Here is a 21,711-nt window from a genome sequence, read left to right as displayed (position 1 = left end):
TTTCTGCAGGGTGTTTCAGTGGGACTCAGGAAATGCCATATTTATACATTTATATGCTTTCCCCATCCTCTTGGTTTAGCTTAAAGCTGAAGACATCTGTCCATCCTGTCTCCTGAAAGTGTCTTATTTTACTGTGGCAAAATGTAAAAACCTTTTGAGATGAAAGAGAATAGAATTAATTTAGTCACTTGAAAAATAACTAAACATCACAATTGTTCCTTCAGAACATGATAAAAGTTATAACAGGCTTGGAAAGGGAGAGGATGAAAATAGACTAATGAGTAGCCTGTATTTGATTCTAAGCCTCTGTGAGCAGTAACAAAGATCATGCTGATGACAGTCTTTGAGAATAGTTTGTTTCACCAAACCTGTGGTAAATGGCAACCCAAGATCCTTGCAGTTCTAGATTTCAAGTGCAACTGTAGAGATAACTCTGGCTCAGGCCAAAAATGAACCAGAGGGTTTTGAGGCTTAGCTGACTTCTCTAGTAGCCGCTCTAGAGGAAAACTGGCCTCTGACATTGCTGCTGTGCTAATTTTCCCATGCTGAGCACTCACCTCATTTTTCTTTCAGGTAATAGATGTAATGCCTTTCGTGCTGTTGCAAATCCATAGCACTTCATTACCAGACCAGGGCTTTGGTGATTAATTTGTTGTAGCAATGAGGTGCTGCCTGAAAAAGGACTTCTGAGGAACAAAGCAGCCCAAGCAAACAGCTCTTGACTGTAGAAGTTTTCTTTTGTCTCTGTGGTATTCTATGTGGCTGGTCTGGCAGGAAATTAAGAGAAATCCAGTGATAAACATGAAAGATAGAAAGACTAACAGTCTTGAAAATAAATAAGGGACTGGTTTTTATAACGTCTTGAAAAATTTTGGACCTATGTTTTTATGGACACAGATTCTTAGTACTTAAAATTTTAGCTCATTGAACTGGGAGAGGCAATTGACTTACATAGTGGTACTTTTAATGTCTCTTCAAAGAGCATTGCTTTACCTTGTCATATTGTCTTTGTCACTCCTGTGCACAAAATTTTGTCAATTCTGAGGCAAAAACACTTTGTGAGGCCCTGAGACCAGTGATATTCAGATCAATATATAATAGCAATAGCCCAGCAGGGCATAGAGGAAATGAAAATTGAGGGAACTCCTGGACATTGACTTGTACAAATGGATTGTGTTAAATTCCTTTGTAGAAGTAGGAAACAATTTAGAACAATAAGAATTTTGGCTACTAAAGAAATTATAATTTTTTCTACATTTACATAAAAATATAGTCTGTTTCTTAGGATACAGAAAGTTTCAGGTGTTTCACAGTGTGTCTGAGAGCAGCAACAAAGAAAGGACCAATTTAATTAAGAAGGAATTTGTTTTTTATTTCGGTAGAGTTGCAAAACAAATTTCACTGACCTTATACAAGAGCAGTCTTTGAAGGGCAAACTTTGTTCTCCTCCCTCCCCATGCTAACCTCTTGAAGAAATCATTAAGTATTCATTTCAGCAGTTATTTTGTCTCCAGTTTACATTGTTTTGCCTTCTTGCAGGTGAGAATTTCTGGTACCAAGAGTAAACTTTTTATTGTTAGTGTGTATGGCACATCCACTGAATAGTAATGAATAGAAAGCACACTCAGTGGCAAACTAAAATTTATTCTGGATCATAGGTTCCTGGGCCTCCAATTATTCTTTACTGTAGTCACGTTCTGCAGTCATTTTCATGCTATGGCTTCATCTGTGTGCCATGTGCCATCAGGGTGGCACAGAAGCTGTTACTTTGAAGACCCCTGTTCCTACCAAGGAAAATGAAAAGCACAGAATAAATAGAAAAGATGGTTTCAAATCTGATTTAAAATGTAGATTTTCATCTATGGCTGCGTGCCTTGGTTTCCCCTGGATATCTGCAAAAGGAATTACTAATATGGGGTGAGAAAAATCTGGTGTGATTTAAATCAAATGTAAAGAAAGAGAAAATCCTCTTACAAGGTTCTCAGTTAACCTTTTGAACTCAATATGTCTGTATATGTAAGTTAATGCTTAAATGCTTTTGTGGACCAAATGTTGAATATTTCTTATTTGCTGCTGATTGATCCTACAGAGAATTGGATGAAAGTTTTGGGCTGTACATCACCTGGCATATTTACTGATTATGATCTTTTTCGGACAGTCAACACAAATTTTCTCCCTGTGATGATGGTAAATGAACTTTGGAAAGTATTCTCCATTATGAAAGAAAAATAATTTTTAATTAAATCACTTCTCAAGGAAAGAATACTGAGAAACAGGGTCTACTCTACAGAAGGGTGGCTTTATGTCCTTATTTTAGGCTTATAGAACCAAAAATAGAAGGAAAAGAGTCATATCACTGTAACAGTCTAAATTTTGTGTTGTTAAAGCCAGCCTCTGTGTCTTGACAGCTTCTACAAGTACTTAGCAAATCAGGCCAGACATGCTCCCTCTTCATGAGAGAGAACTGCAGAAGATGACCCCAAATTGAGATGGTTCCATATTTCTGAATAAAAAGAAAGTATTGTAGCCTCTTTTGGACACTGGTGGAAGTGTTGTGGAAGTGTGGTGGAAGTCCAAGAAGGCTTGTTCTTCAGTGTTTTTAAAGGAAAGGCAAAAGAAAAGGTGAGACTGTCTTTCTGCTAACCTTTTGTTCCAAGGAGAGGTGAAGGCAGAATACCACAAATAATTTTGAGGAGCATCTCAAAATCATACTGAGGGTGTGAGCAACACAAACATTCCTTATAATACAGCCACTCCTGAGATTTATCATAAATGCTGGATGTGGCATAAGTCTTTCATAATGTGGGCAGCATCTCAATACGGATCATGCCTCCTCCCATGCACGGACACAGAGACTTCTTCCTTTCCTCCCAGAGATCAAATAGTATCTGTATGGCAAGCTCAGCAGTTCTTGACATGGAAAAGCACTATGTAATAAATAAGTAATAAATTAATATTTAATTAAAGCTTCTTTTAATGAAAGTTAGCACCTGAAAGGAGGTGGAGAGACAGACCTATGTGACCAGGAAGCTCTCTGTAGAACGGCAGCAGCCACTTTGCACAGGCTTAGGTAAAGCTTACATTATGAAAGAGACCTATTCTAGCTCTTAACAGATTTACATGGTCAGTGCAGGACTAACACTGCTTGGAATGTAATTATTTGGCCTGAAATCCCTGTGTGATAGTGCAGACTGCAGTCCTGTGGTCCACTGGCCAAAGGTGCAACTCTGAAAGGACTATTTGACTTCACTCTTTCTTAGAACTAGTGTGCAGTTTTTGTTAAATAGAGGTCAGGAGATCATTATATGAATGATTGCCTGTTGGGACTGTTCCTGGCTTTTCTTTAGGCAGAATCTTTTTTGCTACAGTTGGTTTCTGTCTATTTATGTTTCTGTAACATAAAGGCAGGTATGCTAAGGTAAGGGCAGCTGCAAACTGTTCAGTTTTTTGTGGCTACTCCCTGGTTTCTGAAAAGTTACTGGAACAAAAATCAGCTATGTAAAGGTTGTATTCTCCTCGCTTGTTATTATTATTATTATTATTATTATTAGTATCCAATTTTGCTCAGGTATTCAGTGGATGGAAGAAGTATGTAGATTTTTTGCAAGTAAATCTGAAGGTATAAATGGTTAAATTAATTCACGATCTTCCTTTCTGCTGATTTGCCCTGCTTTGTGCAGAGAGGGGGTTTAGTGCACTCATAATGGCTATGCTTGTGAATAGGTATATATCCAAGTGACTGGAAGAAAGTTCACCTTTGCACATTCAACTCAGTTCAGCCCATGTATTAATATTCCTTGCATTTTCTTGTGCATCTCCTCAGAGAGCAGATTAAAATTAAAATTCTGCCAAGGTTAGGTAGCAGAAAGGATTAGTGAGTTAGGTCTTCACCTCTAGAGGGAAAGGTGACATGAAAATGATTGGACTGGACACATCCTTATTCTGGAAACTATTTGTATGGATAAAAAATTTTCCATGCAACTGACAGCTTGTGCTGAGGAGATATCCAGGACCAAAACAGCAAAAAGGCTGAAGGTCAGGATTGAAGTACAGCACATTGAGAGGGTTATACAGACTTGCTGTATTTATCTGCAGCTATTAGCATTTCATTTTCAAAATCAACTCTTTACTGGAAAAACTTTAACAATTATTGTCCCCAATCCTCCCACACAAACATCTTTTTAGAAGCTCTGAAGCAGAAAAAAATACCAATCTCAAAAAAACTGGCCAATGAAATAAAATCCTCCCCTTTCTCATGTCTCATAACTTCTTTGTAATTGAAAGGCTAAATGGAATATCTCATTTTTGAGGAAGAACTTCAATGGGATTTCCTCTTAGAAGAGGAGAGAACTATCTGAGCAATAAAAGATGAGCACTGCACTACTCAATTTCATGCCTGTGTCAGATTTAGGAATTGAGCATTTGGCCTAAATTGTAAGGATGAAGATAACTATTGTAAGTACAGAAAGGGGACCAGTAAATGTAATTGAAGGAATGTCCTTGCCTGCATAACTCACCTTGCAAATCTTTCACCAAAAATGGCAGAAAATAAGCTTTCAGAACTTGCCCTTGCTTTTTGTTGCTGTATTGTTATTGTATGGAAAAACTGGGGCATTCACACACGTTATGTACACAGTCCATTGAATGTGTGTGTACATAAATATATAGAAATGACACACTAACATAGCCCCAGATCATCATCACCCTTAAATACAGTATCTCCACAGTTTGATTGCTATTAGCAGGAAAACCCCACCAACAGTGCAGTAATCTGTGCTTCTGAAAAATGTAAATGTCAATTTTTGGTCTTTAAAAATTATTAAGCCTAGCAAAAGATAGCAATTTCCAGTGTTTGCTTGCTTGGTAAGATGCAGGAGAGTGAGCATTACTCCTGAGAGCTGCCATTGGTTAGCTGGAGGGAAAATGGATATCAATTATACATAATCTAAGAAGCCTCTGCATAATAATCAGGCCCAGTAGGGGCTTTGGGGCAGCTTCGTTATTCTCTTGTAAACACAAGAGCCCAGATAGACATGTCAGTCAGGAGTAGCGGCTGCAATTCTTCTTTTTTAACACCTTCACATTCTATTGCTTCAATATGCAAACAAGGCTGTTTAGCTGAGGGTTGAGGCTGTGCTAATGAGCTCCCTGCACTAACCCTGAAGTAAAAAGGTTCTGTTTCACAGCTGCTCAGAGACTAGCTCCTCTGGGCATGCTCAGGTATTGGAAAATAATTCCTTTTAAACAGAGAAACGCCAATCAGGATTTCTTGCATTCTCTTCTCTTTTCTCAGCGTGCTAATGCAATTACCTCCTAACTTGTGAACTTTTTATGGTGGCGAAAAAAATGTTTTGTCTTTGAATTATGTATTTTTGTCACTGAAAAGAAGAGAGGACTTGGAAAATTTAGCAGATGTAACAATCATATCCTCTTTTTGTTCCTGGAGGACCATAACTAAGGGTAATTTTCACATTTCTTTCTTAAAGGTGGACAGTCTTCTTATCCCCCTCACCTCCATGCATTTCTCCATTTCCAGCATCATTTCCATTTCCTTTTAGCTGGTCCATGTAATAAGTGACAGAGGAGGCTCCTAGGGCAATGCTGCCACTTCATCCCTGCTTGTCATTGAAAAGACCAACTCCTGTTGGTTTAGGACCTTGACTCTGTCCTAAAGCTAGGTTTCAGGGCATTGCTGAACTTAACCAACTGCATAATTGCCTTGGTGAAGAGGCACAGACCCCATGACAATCCTTTATGGATGAGCCAACACTTACGACTCGTGGTACAAAACATGACGATCTCTCGAATATCCAATTATTCTTATGAATAAAGTAGCTTTCTGGAACAGTCAGAAATCCCTGCTGGGTTAATTTAGTGTCTGATAGAAATCATTTGGGTTTTCTGTTTAAAATAGGGCAGCGTATGATTTCTGATACAACTCTGTGAGATGCTCCCTGTCTTCCTTCATTCATCCACTCTCTCCTCCTCAGGACTGTGCCTTCTAGCAACATGACACCTGAGAGCAGACCTATAGGCAGAGCCACAAAAATGCCTGTCAAGTGAAGCTTACAACTATCTCAAACCATAACACGTTCCTATGAAGAGAGACAGCACATTTGTAATATTTAGCAGTCAAATATTGTGATCTACTTTTTTGCACTTTGTTTTTGGTTGGATTTCTAATGGCTGTCTCCATGTGTGACAATCCACATTACTGAGTCACTGGGAAAGTCTTAGCTTTGCAATGTTTCAACACTTAAATTATTTATTATGTTAGCTTTATGGCATATTAAAACCCTGGTTAGACAGGTAGAGCCAACTCCCTTCTGCCTTGCTGAAGCTCATTAAATGGCCATCATAGCTGGACAGACTTAATTGTGCTATATCCAAATAATTCTGTCATTTGGATTCAAATCCAAGGCAAATGGCCTACCCAGAAATCTCACTTATTTGACTGTGACTGGCAAATGATTAAAGTATGCTGCAAGCAGTTTACTTATGGCATGTTGGTGAAAATTTACAAGTAAAATTAAGAAATTGAAATAGGGTGTGAGTTTGCTTGTTTCAGAGTGTTTTTAAATTATACCATCCCATTCTAGTACTGGTATCCTCAGACAGAAGAAAATTCATATATTCATCCTTTTTTAAGGTATTTTAAAATAATAATTGCCAGTGGTTGCATTTAACTGTAGTTTAGAATTCAAATTTTGCAGCGGAGAGAATAAGTGACTGAAAAAAAATATCTGCTTTCCATTCAGGTCAGCTTTCTAAATGTCAGTTTACAGCACTTCAGTTCACTTTGCATGGTCTAAACAATGAGCTTTTAAGCACTGTTATTATGTAGTTATTCTATTGCCTTATGGCTCCTGATAAGGAAGAATGCTGAGGTAATTAAACCACTTTTCTGGGACTCAGAGGGCCTCCTTTTCTTCTGGGAAGTGTCTGTGTCAATTTAGGCAAGTGACTTGACACAAAAGTTTTACAAATTACATTTAAGAAATTTAGATAATTTCCCAAAACTGGTCTTGGAGCTTCCTTTTCTTGCAGTCCTTATCCCTTTTAGCTGGGTTACAGGTGTCACAAGGCTCTGTGAGTCAGAGGAGTGCCCAGCTCCAGAAAGCCTGGAAAGGTTGGACACTGAAAATATAATTTTTCTTTCATTCATTTCATATTTTTCTTTGTGTATTTATACTTCAAGCAATTGCAATTAGCATTAGAATGCCTTATGCTCTGACTATGTGGTAAAAAGATTATTCTGGCTACTAATTTTCTACCAGCCATCTATCAGGTAAGGACATATATACACAGTAGTTTGCTTCCCACATAATCTCATATATGAGATATTTATATGAGGCTAATCTCATATAAATATGAAAAAAGCAACAAAATCCTTTCACTGCATTCATATACAATTTACCATTGACATCTTTGGTCCTGCAAGAGATAACAACATGGTTATGACACCAAAGTGAGCAAGACTCCCTTGGAAATAAAAAGTGAATTGTAGTTTAAGACTGGGGGAATTGTGTAGTGGCTTTATATTTGGCTTTGATTGTTAAAAGAAGAAAAGATTAAGCCATGCAAAGGTTACATGCACTTGCAATACCAACTTTTTCATCATCACACCAATACTTATTTCTTCATTCTACTAAAATATATCTTGCATTGTAATTCAAGGAAATTATTTTAAACCAACTGACTTAAAGTCCCAAACCCCAGCAGTTTATATCAGTTCACTGCATGATTTCCTAATTCACAAGAATTTTGCAGTAGGTTTGAAAGCTCTCATCATGCAAACTGTTTGTTTGAAAGATTAAACATGAAAAATAAAGGTCAATAGAGTACATTTAATCACTCTCAGGGTACTTTTCCCTTCTTTTTAATCACATATAAAAACCTTTTTGTGTTTGTTTCTTTGACTTTATGCATGTAGGTGTAACACATTACAGGCAATAATGACTAGCTGGATACTGATTTTTGATATTTAATTCATTGTTGTGTGTATAAATTTTTTTTTTCTACAAATTGTGCACATTAATTGCTATAGAAAATATTCTGCTTCCGATGCAACCAGGCTATTGGAGGCAAGGCATTTAAACTAGGTGGACTAGGAGGCTGCTGGGAAAGAGCAGAATGTGCTGTACAATTCTGGGCTGTGGTATAGCTGCTTAACTTGATACAACTTTCATTTGGAGGGCACAGATTGTCAGAAGTCAGGGCTATTAGCCATGGGCTGACTTGGAAGGTGGCTGTATATGTAAGAAAAAGATTTTATTATTTTCTCTTGAGTATACATGAAATTGATTCTGTTTGGCCACCCAAAGGGTTGTCCACCCTGGCTTTGGAAATGGCATGGACCTGCATTTGAAAACAAAATATTCTAATGGTGGGATCATCCAATTTCCCTAGGAAAATAAACTGGACTCCCATCAGGAAGACAGCAACAAGGGAAACAGAATAGTGAAATAGACTTTGGGACAAGTGCTGTGGCTGCCTGCAGCTGGGTGGGGATAGACACAGACTTGGCCACAACAAAGTCATGTGTGAATCACCATTTAGTTGTTAGGAGGCAGATACTGCCATGCTGTAGCCTTTGTGTGAAATCCTGGTGAGTCTGACTTTGCTATAATCCATATATTAAGGTTACTTATTTATTAATATTGTTTTCCTTCCATTGAAAGGAAAGCAATTTGATTCCTAATTTATTTAATGAAGTATTTTTAGTGTGTGAATGTTTTGAAACTAAGCACTGACTCCATAAAATCATTCCAGGTACTGTTTTAGCTGCAGGACATTAATTCTATTTTTTTAAGTATTAATACAGATAAAGGGACTTTGTTCTTTGTCTGTCTACCAAAGTGCCTGAAGTGAACTTCTTTCCCTCTACTCGTGCTAAATTACTAATTAGTTCAATGTACCTCAGAGATGACAGCCTTTGAGATTGGCAAAATTTGTGTTTTGAAGGAAAGTTTATTAAGATGGTAGTTGGTGTTCTTGATGACAGATTTGAGGAGAAAATGATATTCCTTCTTTTTTTCTTCCTTAAGCAGTATCACAGAGCAAAGCAGTTGATTAAAACTGACGCAGTGTAATCAAAATTGTGCAATAACCTAACTTTGATGGGAAAACATTGTTTATCTTTTCATGGGGAAGTGTTATTGACATGTGCTGTTTCAAGTCCTGTTGGAAAGTCTTAGGTTCAGAATGGAGTTGTAACTGTCTGTGCCAAACTCATGGCAGGTGAAGTCATACAAGGAATGAACATCACACCACTTTGGCTCCTTCCCTGCACAGAAAGGAGAAACAGGAAAGTTGGGACTGAAGCAGTTGGATTGGACTATTAGGGTTCTTGGAGTGCTAGAGCTCAGCCTGTGTATCCTGGGGTAGATTTGCTAAGGAATTAAACCCATGGTTCACAGTGCACATCCTGAAAGCAGAAATTCTTATTCCTGTGTTTGAAAAGGGGGAAGGTAGGAATATTAGAAATAAAATTTCCCACTTCATTCGTTCTCCCCTTCAAATGTACTGTGGAGACTGAGCTGATATTTAGGATATTTCAATGTGCAGATATAGACTGTGAGATACAGTCGTAATATAAATAAATTCCTCATTAGTGTTTAGTGATTACTGCATTTTTAGCCATTGAGAAGGTAGCACAGAGGCAATTAGGGTTAGCATAATGCTTTAAAGACGTTTCAGGTGCTGAACACTTATTAACATGTTAAAGAGAGTGACACCAAAGAACCTGTGCACTAAAGAGCCAAACTAATCAGTCTTATGAGTACTAAAGTACACAATATTTCTTTAAGCATGTGCTTTTATTTGGGCTGAAAACAGTAATGTGATATTTCATAACTTCACAATAGAATTGCAATTTGTACCTAAAACTCAGAATATCAAACAGCTACAGCAACACAGCAACAAAAGAGTGAATTGTTGCCTTTTATTGAGACAAATGTTTGCCTACAACACTTTTTTTCTGAATTGTATTTTTCTTCATGGATGGTAATTCCTGACAAAGTCAAAGATAAATGTCACATAAATTTAGAATGTAAACTATTTGGTACAGTGATGACTAAATGTTTACAGACGTTTTAGCAGAACACCAGGGGCACATAGAAACAGACAATAATGGATATTGGTACTCTCCCCATGTCACATGTAAGGAGCTCTAACCAAGAAATGGAGCAATTTGTGTAATATTATTTGATAAGTCACCATATACATATGGTAGAAGGCTGAAAGCCAAGGGAGGCAATTCTGGCTGGGTATCAGAGATCTGTCAGTGATTTCAGCCTTTACCTGTAAGGATTATTTTGCAGTTAGTTAGTATTTTTAGATGGTCTGTCTTCTTCTGGCAGTCTTCCTTGTATAGCTCAGTTTTTTTCAATTATTTCCTTTGTAAGACCAGGGTATTGGGAAGGAAAGATAGTAGCCACTAAGGAAACTGTTTACTCTGTGAGCACAGGCTGTATTTCAGATATTGAAACCTTCTCCTTGCATGCACTCACCATTGTTCTGAACACTCTGAGGAAGGAAACAATAGTTGTGTTGGAGAGTATTTGAAGCCCTCCACGAACCTGAATTTTCACACATAGGACAATAACATGTATTCCCCAATGGTTTATGCACTTTAGAAAAAATGTTGCTCATGGTTGATATAGCAAGTATCCCTTTGGTATTGATGTGTTTTGTAATTCATTTGTTTAAATAAGAAGACAGGAGGCCTTTACTTAGTGGTCCTTTCATACTCACATTTTTAAAAATGGGGACATGCTGAGTCACAGAAATTCTCTCAGCTTTTATTATTCTAAAATTATTTTAGTTTTACTCATCTGCCTCCAGAACTGCTCCTAGCCACTAGGAGACCTTATGTTAACATCTTCCAGGATCTGCAAGGGTGGGTCTTGAGAACTCTCTTAATTTCTTGCAATTCTCACTCCCCCTCCTTCCTTGCTTTGCCTGCTTTCAAGCCAGTGACAGGTTGCATCACAAAGTTCAGATTGTTGTGTAGCTCTCCTGGAGATCAATGGTGGAAAAGAAAAGAAAATAAACAGATGATGGTGGTTTTTCATATTATTTCACAAGTCTGATCCACACTGGAATGATTTTTTTATTGTCTTTTCAGTGGTTTGACTTCATATAGAAAGAAAATGATAGGGAAGCAATGAGAAGTGGGAAAAGAGAAAAGCCATGTCTGCAGCTTCCTGAGACCCTATAAACTGCACGATGACCTCCGAGACACTCGTTCCCATCAACCTCCTAAAATCTCAGCATTTCAGTTTAGAGGTTTCCAACAGAAATCTCACTGCTTCTCTGAGGTCCTCCCTGGCAGAATCCTTTTTATTGACAGTGGAAAATTAAATTTGCCTACAAGGCTGGATTGCTTTTAGCTAAGTCTAGGTTGTAGTATCAGTTATCCCTAAAATCATTGCCCTGGTCAACAGACTCGTATGAGATCCCAGAATGGTGCAAGACTAGATCTGAAGATCCAAGATAAGATCCAAGACAGCTATTTCTTCAATATTCCTCTTGCCCAGTGCCGTGAGCTCTTCAGGACTCACAATCCTACAATTAACTGGGTGAGAAAATGAAAAGAAATTTTTGTTTTGTACAAAATTCTTCAAGTAGATTACTGGCATTAGATCATTCAAGTAAGATAATTTGAACACTCTAGTCTTCATTTCATATTTCAATATTATACCTTATGGAGACTTAATTTTTCTACACATAGGCAATTGGATACAGCAAAAGAGGGGAAACATTTACCTTCATATGTCAGAAGGGAAGGTGTTGGAAAGTTAATAGACTGTGGAATTGAATTAAGAGTCACATTTGCACTCTATACAGTGGGTGACTGCAGTGAGGGGGTGGAAGGACATTCCCCAGACCACCCTACAGTCAAAGGGCACCAGGGCTCAGTGATAATGGCTTTTTATCTCTGATGTTCCCCAAAATTTGCTAGACTCACCAGGACAACATTTTCCACCTATAGGGAGTCAGCCTGTTTACTGAGACAGAATATTTAGCTTTTCAGGGAATTTCTCCTTTTCTTTGGTGCTGTGCACTGAGCTCCTGGAAAGAAGGATAACACAGGGTGACCTGAGGTCAATGACAGCCTTGAACAATAGTTTGAGTTGAAGGGAGCTGTTAAAGGCCAGCTAGTCCAACCTCCCTCTCATGGGCAGGGACATCTTCAACTAGATCAGGGTGCTCAGAGCCCTGTCCAGCCTGACCTTGAACATTTCCAGGGGTGGAACATCCAGCAGCTCTCTGGACAGCCTGTTCCAAGTGTTTCAGCACCCTCATGGTAAAGAACTTATTTCTCATATCCAGTCTAAATGGATAATGCATGCTCTTGTGAAAAGTTCCTCTCCAGCCTTCTTGTAGGTTCCTTTATGATTGTGAAAGGTTCTACAAGGGTTGGTTGGATCAGCCTCCTGTCCAGCTTAAACAGCACCAACTTGTTCAGTCTGCCTTTATGGGGGAGGTGCTCCAGCCCTCAGAGCACTTCATGCAGTCCATGAAGGGCAGTCAGGTAAGCAGAAGCCATGCAGAAATCAAAATTATTCATACTTTTAGATGTCTTCATGAAGTATTCTGTATGTTTGGCAGATTGCCTAATCTCTATGGTTATGTCAATAAGTAGAAGCTGTAGGAACATAACCTGATCTGTGTCCCTTGGTCTCAGGGCCACCAAGTTCTCCCCAGGCTGTTTCATTTACTGGTTTTAGTGTCATGGTTTTAATCTGACTCACCTGGGTAGTTGTCTTCCTGTCTCTTGGAGGCAATGTGAGGGTCTTTAATCAGGTGTGGATTAATACTTCCTCTGGTATAATGCTGTCTGGTTTCAGCAACACAGTTTATGTTTGAAAACATGGTTTGACGCCTGAAACTGTGGACACCATGGGAAGTTTTTTCATGTGTGTTACATTTCTGCATGAAAAACTCATAAAGTTTTTATCTGAAGCCTTTCTCTGCTTAAGGTCTTTGGCACATAACACCTGCTCTGGTTGGTCCCTTAATCATAAATGCTGAGATGTCTTCCTGAAAACTTCCCAATGCAGCAGGATGAGGCATCATTAATTGTTACAGCCCTGGCATCAATTGCCAGGTTGTCTAAACTCAGATGGTCATGAAAAGTCTACCCACATACTTTATACAAACTGGGCTGATTCCTCAGAGCAGAAGTGGGCTTGAAGAACATGACTCTGTCTGAGATCATAGGAAAACCAGGTAAGTAAAAAAAAAAAAAAAGTAACACCTTTCTGCTTGTGGCTGAGCTTATTTGAAAATTAAAATATATTTATAAATTTTGAGCTGTTTCTTGTATTGTTAAAGTAGACATAATTAGAGATTTTGTAAGCACAGCTTTTTCAACATTGCAGAAAGTATTTATCATTTATTTATTGTGCATAGAAAATCAGTCACTTCATAAATCCTTTTTACAGATTCATGTAACTGTCACACCTGACACTTCTTCAGCCCTTGAAGAAAAAGCTTCTCTCTTGAAAATGGAGGAGCAATGTTGGGAGGGTTAAGATAGCCTTGTTTTTACTGATATTTTTGTTAAGGACAGCCTGTGTCTGGCAGGACCTTTTCCTTCCCTCACTCTGTTTCCTATACAAAGGTCAAGTGCAATCACAGACCACAGTGAAAAGGCTTAGGAGGCTCAAAAAGCTAAGAAGAAATTGAAAATGTGGTGACTGGGCTACTGAATCCACATGGGAGATCTGAGCTAGGCAGAGTGTGTCTGAATAAAGTAATTTCTCCTCCAAAGAGATGACATTTTTCTTGTGTCGTTGAGCTCCTACATTCTCTGAAACAGAAGCTGCTAAAAAGTTTGTAGTGTGCTTAAATGACCCCTGGAAAAGAACCAGGAGAGGAGTTACCCTCCAGTAACTCAGCACTTCAGTGATGAGGATGTTACCTGGTCTCCAGCTACTCTGAGGAGCAGCCTGGAGGAGTTTACAGCACTCTTGTGAAGGCGTGCTCTGCTGAGGACTGTCAAAATTCTGACCTCAAATCCCAGAAGCAGAGGCAAGAGCTGTAGTTTGGAGATTATAAAATGTGCTCCAGTGACTTAGTTAGTGGATAAACCAGTGCAGCTTATTTTGCAGCATATTTATGAGCTTAATCCTTCATTCCTTGGTCTTTCCTGACAAGTGCCTTAAGAAATTTCATGTTTGCAGGAGAATATCATGCACAAATGCAAAATGATTTTTTTAATTTTTTTTTTTCTGGTATGGAAAACAACTCAAAGTATTTTTAATTCCACCTTTTTTTCCCCCTATTCTGTTGTTTCCATGTAGATTTGGGTGGGAAGGGGAAAGAATGGGTTCAGCAGTCAAATGTAGGATTTTACTGTGTGCAGAGCCATACTCTCAACTCACACAAGCCCTTTTGAAATACCATGCTTTGTCCTCACTAAAAGGAAAAGCTGTTCCTTCATGTGTTAGTTAACAAAGGTTAAGTAAAGCATATTACAATTTGAATTATATAGGGCTGTTGCAGCTTGCTTAAGTGTTAACAGGTCAAAGAGAACACTGCGTCCTTGAAAATGTTTTAGTTTGACCTGCTAACAAATGTTAGTACATCTGTCTTGTTCAATGTGCTTTTGTGTGTGAATGTGCATGTATTTAAGGACTAGAAAAGAAATGCTATATGTCAAATGAAAGTCCTTTAGAATACAGCAAGTGTCATTTAAAAGGGAAGCAATAAATCACTGAGTACCAGAGTATATTACACATTCCCACAGATGATACAATGTTTTATTGAAGGCTTTGTAGACCATATTTCTGCAAATATTTTTAATTTTTTTAGCATTTCCATACATAAATCCATTAAAAGCTAGACAACCCTATAAATTAGTGAATGGCTGGCTTTATCAAGCTGTTGATACCAAGCAGTAATTTTTGATTCAGGGCAAGTTAGCAATTAAAAGACAGCCCTATCAGTTTTTAAACTTTTAGCAACTACACAAACTGGGTCTTATTGTCTTAAGAACTTTTCATTATTTTTATCAAAGAGGGTAGCAAACAGTATTACTTTTGTTAGCTTCTTGTGAGCAAACATTTTTCTATCACCCCTTGATTGTATGTTACTATTGCACTAGCAGTGTTCACTGACCAAGCTGTACTACATGCTCTGAAAAGACTAGGAAGGGAGAAAATCCTTCATTGTATGACTCACAGCTTTTAAGGACAAGACAGACACACCTGGTAGGTCCATTGCAACCAGGGGAAGCACAGAGAAACTGCAAGACAATGCAGGGCTGCATGTGTGGCTATGATCTCAGGCCACTGGCTGCCTAGACACTGTCAGGGACTTGAAATATGAAAATGTGTGTAAATTTAAGATGTGGGCAACATTTTGCTCGTCCTTGTGAGCTAGCAGGAGTGGGCTGTTGAAGGAAAAGGTGAAGAGTTCATGGCTGATGAGATAAAAAGTGGGAGTGCTGGAGGTACACACAGAAAGGAGCAAGGTGTTAAAAGCAAATAGCCCAGGAAATGGTTGCAAGGCTTATAGAATGTCTTAAGCAGTTATAATGAGATGACATTAATGAGTGTTCTAGCAGTATCCTAATATTGCAACTTTGCTCTGTGATGTCTTTTCCATACCAAATTCATCACCTCTCAATGCCCTTTTCTCCAGAGGGGTCTTCTTAAAATGCAGAAGGAAATAAAGGTCCTCAGAAAGAGAGAAATACATTGCTCTGGCCATTACAGAAGGCAATCACTGCATACCACCAGAACATTCAGCTCTGGTGTAGGAGGGAAAGGGAAAATAAAAGGATTGCAGCTGTGAACTGAACAACTCTTTTTGAGGCACCCTGCAGTTTTTGGTTTTGTTTTGTATTGTGTTTTAGCTCTTTGCCCCTCTTATTTTACAAATTACAAAGCTTTTCATCTTGTTATTAGCAGGCAGAATATATTATTGTTTTGTCTGCAAATTCATACTTGCATTGATTTGTAAGTAAAAAAAGTCTGTTTGTTAAAGCATGTGATATTTTCCACTTAACTAAAGAGATGAAATGTCACAACTGTTCTGTGATGTTTTATTTAAATAAAAAAACCACCAAGCTATCAGCACAAACCAATTAAATAATAATTCTTGTCTCCAGATTAGCCTACACACAGCTTTATACTTTCATTTGGCAAAAAATCAGCCTTTACTCAACGTAATCAGACTCAATATCCCAAAAAGATTATCCCTCCACTGTTGCTGGAAGCACAACAAAATATGTTAAAAAACCTGACAAACCAACAATTCCACACATTAGACATTTTTGACACCTGTAACACATCAGCACAAAATTTCCATAGATTTTAACAGTCATCAAAACATCAAATATGTAAGAGTGATCACTTATTAAAACTGACTTGTGGTGCATAGAGGCAACCACTTCAGCAATTCTTGAGTCCTGTTACTGATGCTGAACCCATCATTCTCACGAGGATCCTTTCTGAACAGGTGAATTTCTAGTATGGCATAAATGTCCAGGGCCCATTTAATTTTGTAAGAAATGTCTCTAGATAAATAGAAATACCAAGCTGTTCGATATGACTCAGTGCTGTGGAAGGCATTTACAGCAGGTCCTGTTTTCAGCAGGAATTAGACCAGATGGCCTTTTAAGGTTATTTTTGAAATTATTTGTTCTATAGTTCTGTATTTCCAGGCAAAGTTTTTTGAAAACAGCAGCACCCTCCTGCCATGAGCACTCAAAATGAACCACCATAATGTCATTGTAGGACTGCATTGAAAATTTTGTATTTTTCTGTGTTAAACTTCATAGGGAGGAAAAAATATTCAAGGTATTCCAGAATAGTAGTTTAATCTTGCAGCAGGTTAAAAACAAGGTATAGCATGTCCTTAATATATTAACATACACATAGATTAGTTTCATGGAGCTGTAGCTGTAACATGACCAGGGACACTTTATATTCATTCAATAGTCTGTTCACAAGTATAAAAGCAGAAAACTGAGCTGTATAAAGGTCTGGCAAAGCTACACTCAGGGGTGCTCAAAATAACTTCCACTGGAAAGACTATTGTCCCTCAGTGAAACTAAAATCCAATATTGGACATGAAGTAGACCTGATTGGGTGGGAATCTGAAAGACAAAGCCAGGAATCAGAGAGCACAGAGTGGTAATGAGTAACTGGTGGTTGCTTTTCCAGAGAAATAGAACTTTTTTTTCTGGTTGTAAGTTGTACTATATTTTTAATATGCAGCTATTTGTGGTTCTTCTTATTGAACTGTGCCTACAGGACACCATGGAAAGATTAATTCAGCATCTCCCACCACCTCTAATAGACAGTAAGTATTTTTCTCCTTTACTCAGAAATCTTCTTGTCGTGTATATGATATGGCGAAGAAGGAGCTTTAAAAAGTTTATTACCTTGTATCTGAGTAATTCACTCTTGGAGAATCATGAATTTGAGAAACTCTCCTGATAATAAGGTCTGATTTTTTGGCTGTTTATTTTTTTGAAGTTTTTAATGGACATTTTTAAAAAAGCATGTTATTCAAGGATCAAAAAAAGGAAGGTGAAAAAAGTGGATTATCATAACCTTTGTTTTATTACAATTTAGATTGGATTCACAATGGGTTTCCTTTAAAAAAGTTAAAATCATAAGTTAAAATCATCTTCTCTGAAGACAAAAATTTACAGATAATAAATAGAACATAGATTTGTTGATAGCTTGCATCATCTCATTAATTCATACTTATATTAATTAATGATTTTGTGTTATGTTTATGTAGTAGAGTAAAATGCATTATCTAGGTAGGTAGTCAACCTAAACCATTAACAGTGAAATATTTTGAAATGAATGTCAACGAATCATGTTAAGAACTATGTATCTTAAGAAATACCTATGCTGCAGTACATTTATGCATATGGAAAAATGCATTCAAAATATGTTTTAGGTAATCAAGATTCTTTTGTCTTGATTTTGTGTCTTTATTTTATGCTATAGTGTATTTTATAATGTGTTAAATAGAAAGTAAATAAAAAGTCGTTTAGCATTCTTACAGTGTTGGCATGATTTGATATAACTGAACAATATTTGCTTGGATATTTTGCTGAAACAAAATGCTGCCGAAATTAACATGTTTCTGAGAAAGTCCAGTAGCGTTTTTTTTAAGATATCAGTATTCTCAGAAACCTATCAAGAAGTTAACCAGAAGATCGCTTATCTAGTAGCCCTTATTTATGAAAAATTTTAATGTTAGAAGGGACTTAAATATTTTGTGTTCATACATGCTAAAGTCAGTAAGAATGAAACATTTGAAAGAAAGGATACAGCTCAGGGCTTTTAATCAATATATCTTTGCCAAATGAGAGTACTTTTGAATTTTTCTGGCAGAGTATAATTTTGATTCACAAACTGATTCTCTTTTGGGAGATCTAAACCCTTATTCTTAGCAAAAGTAAATCAATATTGTCCAACTGACTTCTGTGAAATTGTGTCACTGCAAGCCAAGTATGAACCTGGTCCATCTCTTCCATTAAAATTAATGGAAGAAAGATGTGTCCAAATGACCTAGAGTACTTTGAATCTGTATTTTCTTCAATTCTGTCAAAACAATGCTTTTAATAGTATATATCTTTTTATACATTGTATGTGTGAGTGCATATTGAATGTGCTGAATGGCCTAAATGTAAACTGTGATTGATTATTCCCATATGAGCCCAATCTAATTCTAATCCATTGGTTAGGATATCATTAAAGACTGTTTTCATCAAGGACTTGGCATCCCCTTGAATATTGGATTTCAATATGACAGCAAGAATGAACAGAGCAGAATTTGGGAAGTTAATCAAGCTTAACCAGAAGTTATAGTTCATCTGAGCCTAGGACTCCACAGTCTTAAAAAACAAAATGTTGAGTATTAACATGTGGTGTTAATTGATAATGTGAAATAAACAAACAAAAATGTTCTTGAAATCTTTTCTTCTACTATTTACTGCTTTTACATTTCACACAATGCAAATAAAAGGACCCAATTTTCCATTAGCTTTATAAATCTGGAACCTACAAATTGTACTTGTTTTAAGAAGTCCTTTACTCCATGGGTAGCCTATGAGTAAGACTGCCAGATTGTGTCCTGTGTCTCTGGGCATTTCTGGGGAATCTTCTTTTTTTTTAATCCTATTCAGAGAAATTGGAAGGCAGCATGATATACTTCTACACACATGAACTTTCTAAAAGGTCTAAACCCCATATTTTCTCTCCTCTAGGCTCTACTGAGGTGCTAGAGAAAATTAAGTGTAGCTTATCTAGTTATTAGAAAAATATATGGACTGAGATGATTCTTTGTCATGTGAAAGTTGAACAGATGTTGAATGAGATGATTTTTAGCAATTTTGCTGCCGATAATATTGACTTACATGACAAAATATAAGGGAATCGTGATCTTACGAAAGAACTGTGGCTTTCCCTTTTTAGACCTTCATAAACATGGTCTGGACTCTTGCATATGTCTTTTCTTCCTATCCTGAGTTGTCAGACTTCTGGCAGAGTGTACTGCTGTTGATATCCATATAGAGATATTCCTGTTGTCTCTCAGGAAAGCATTTGTGTGTTGCTTTGGATGACTCTTAGACTAAGTTCATTCCCTTTGTGTTTGTGTGTTTGAAAGATTTACTGCCCTTCATTTGATGTGAAACTACCTTCTAGTGGGGATGGATGGATGGATGGATGGATGGATGGATGGATGGATGGACAACTCTGGAGAGTTATCTGCTAACCTAAATATTGATCTTTCTTTCAGATTTTATCACCCACAGATTTTCAGATGTCCATAGTTATAAAACGTCCTTAATTTATCTGGAAGAAAACAGAAGTTCAGAGGTTTTCCCAAGTGGAGCAATTTCTGGACTGATGCCTCTTCTGAAATCCATAGGCCTTTCTGTGCAGTGTCAATGAACTGAGAGCTACGAGAAGCGTGAGTTTGTGTTCTAAATGATTGCTCTGATTAGCATGCAAGAACATTTAAATGAAAAACACTGATGAAAGCATACATATTTTCCACTGAAAGCTTCTTTATTTTATATTCATGCTTCAGAGAACATAGCTCTCACTATGGAGTAATTGCATAATATGAATGCTGAAACGTGTGCAAAATGTGAATGTTGGAATGTTTCTATCACTACCATGAGAAGCTGGTCTGAGTCTGTCCTTCTACACCTTCTACACCTGGGAGTGATCTCTTGGAGCATTCACTGGATCTGTGCACTGTGCATTACATTTCCTGTAGTTAATTTTAAGTTTGTAGTATTTGCTAATCCTGTAGGGCTCAAGAAAGCCTTGTTTTGCTGGGTTTTGAATCCAGCTAGAACTTATGGATGCACATGGGTTTTGAGGGGACTTGCAGAGATCGTGGTGAGAGAAGCACCAGCTGCAGAAGGATTTGGAGACAGCATGAAGACATCAGTCTGTGAGCATTTGACAATTTAAAATGTACCTGTGCTTTAATCTCTTAATGAGAAAATCCTCCATGTTTAGCAGTGGGGTGTTCACAAAGGAGAATTTAGCCTTTTTTTTTTTTTGGTTTGAAACTCTCCCTGTGCTTGGTAGCAAGAGAAGCTCCAGCAGAGGCTATTTCAAAGCAGGAGACATTGCATAAGGAAGTTAACCCCTGAGACCAAATATGGCCTTTATAAATACCCTCCACTCCAGCATTCATATTTTTACTCAAACTGGTGGAATGCAAACCTGCATTCTTCTGCTTTAGAAGATGATTACACACATTGTACAAGCCAGAAAGAGAGTGTACCCAATTAAAGTGTTTGTTTCTAAGAGATGGTGTATTATAACCTCTTGGGAAAATCCAAGAGTCTGCCATGTATTGCATAATTAAGGAAACACAAAAATTATCAAATAAAAAGCCAGACTAAAAGAATGCCATAATTTTTGAATGTTATTATTTTTTTGAAATTAAAAATGTTGAAAAAGCATTTGGACTTTTTATTTCTCAGAAATCATTTTTAATTCAAAAGAAGTCTGTTTTGGGGGTCTAAACAACTGTCATCTTATTAACTATGCATTTTCATTTCTGTTTTGACTGTATTTTAGCTGAGAAAATCTGGGAAGCTGAAACATTTTCTCTAGCAGTGATATAGCTAAATCTGTCAGGAATGGCCTGACACTTGTCACTTTTCCAATCTCCAGGTAATTTGGAGCTTTCTCATTTGTGATTTATTTGTAACATAAGCAATCATCTCCCTCTGTTTTAAGGAATTTCCAGGGACCCTACATCCCTGCATTGCACTGAGGTTTGCCTGCAATGAATACTAACCTCTTCCAGCCACTCAGGCCATCCATTTCTTGGGAAAGAAGAGATCTGAACTTTTGGTCCTTGTTCCCAGCACTGTGGGTGACTTTGTAGTTTATCCTTTCCTCAGCCCACTGCAAGTCACAGAGGGAGGACTAGTGGAGAGCTGTGGGCTTGGGAGCCATGAGGTCTTGTTCCACCCTAGCTGCCACTCTTGGCAGAAGCAGCACCAGCAAACTCCTGTTAGCAGTGGTACTTCTGACTGGGGCAGTCCAAGGATATCTTTACTGAACCCAGGGCATAGCACGAGTTACTACCTAGAAATAGAAAATAAATGGTCAATGTAAAATCATTTTTTACATCAGATGGTTGTAGCACTTGGTAACGATAATACTTATGGCTAATGTTTTACAGATGAGGAAGGGCTTA

At 37.6% G+C, this 21,711-nt stretch overlaps 1 long non-coding RNA gene across 1 annotated transcript; it reads left to right on the top strand.

Annotated features, from left to right (window-relative positions):
- The first annotated feature begins 17,209 nt into the window (after nt 1-17,209).
- Nucleotides 17,210-20,910, top strand: LOC146440815 (uncharacterized). The gene is made up of 2 exons (XR_014850369.1): nt 17,210-17,319; nt 19,780-20,910. It is a non-coding gene; the product is annotated as an uncharacterized LOC146440815 (long non-coding RNA).
- Nucleotides 20,911-21,711: the final 801 nt, after the last annotated feature.

This window comes from Lichenostomus cassidix, chromosome 2, assembly GCF_008360975.1.
Source record: "Lichenostomus cassidix isolate B80296 chromosome 2, HeHo_3.0, whole genome shotgun sequence".
NCBI classification, from domain to species: Eukaryota; Metazoa; Chordata; class Aves; order Passeriformes; family Meliphagidae; genus Lichenostomus; species Lichenostomus cassidix.
The sequence above is the reverse complement of the archived record's forward strand: the minus strand, read 5'-3'. Positions and strand labels throughout refer to the sequence as shown.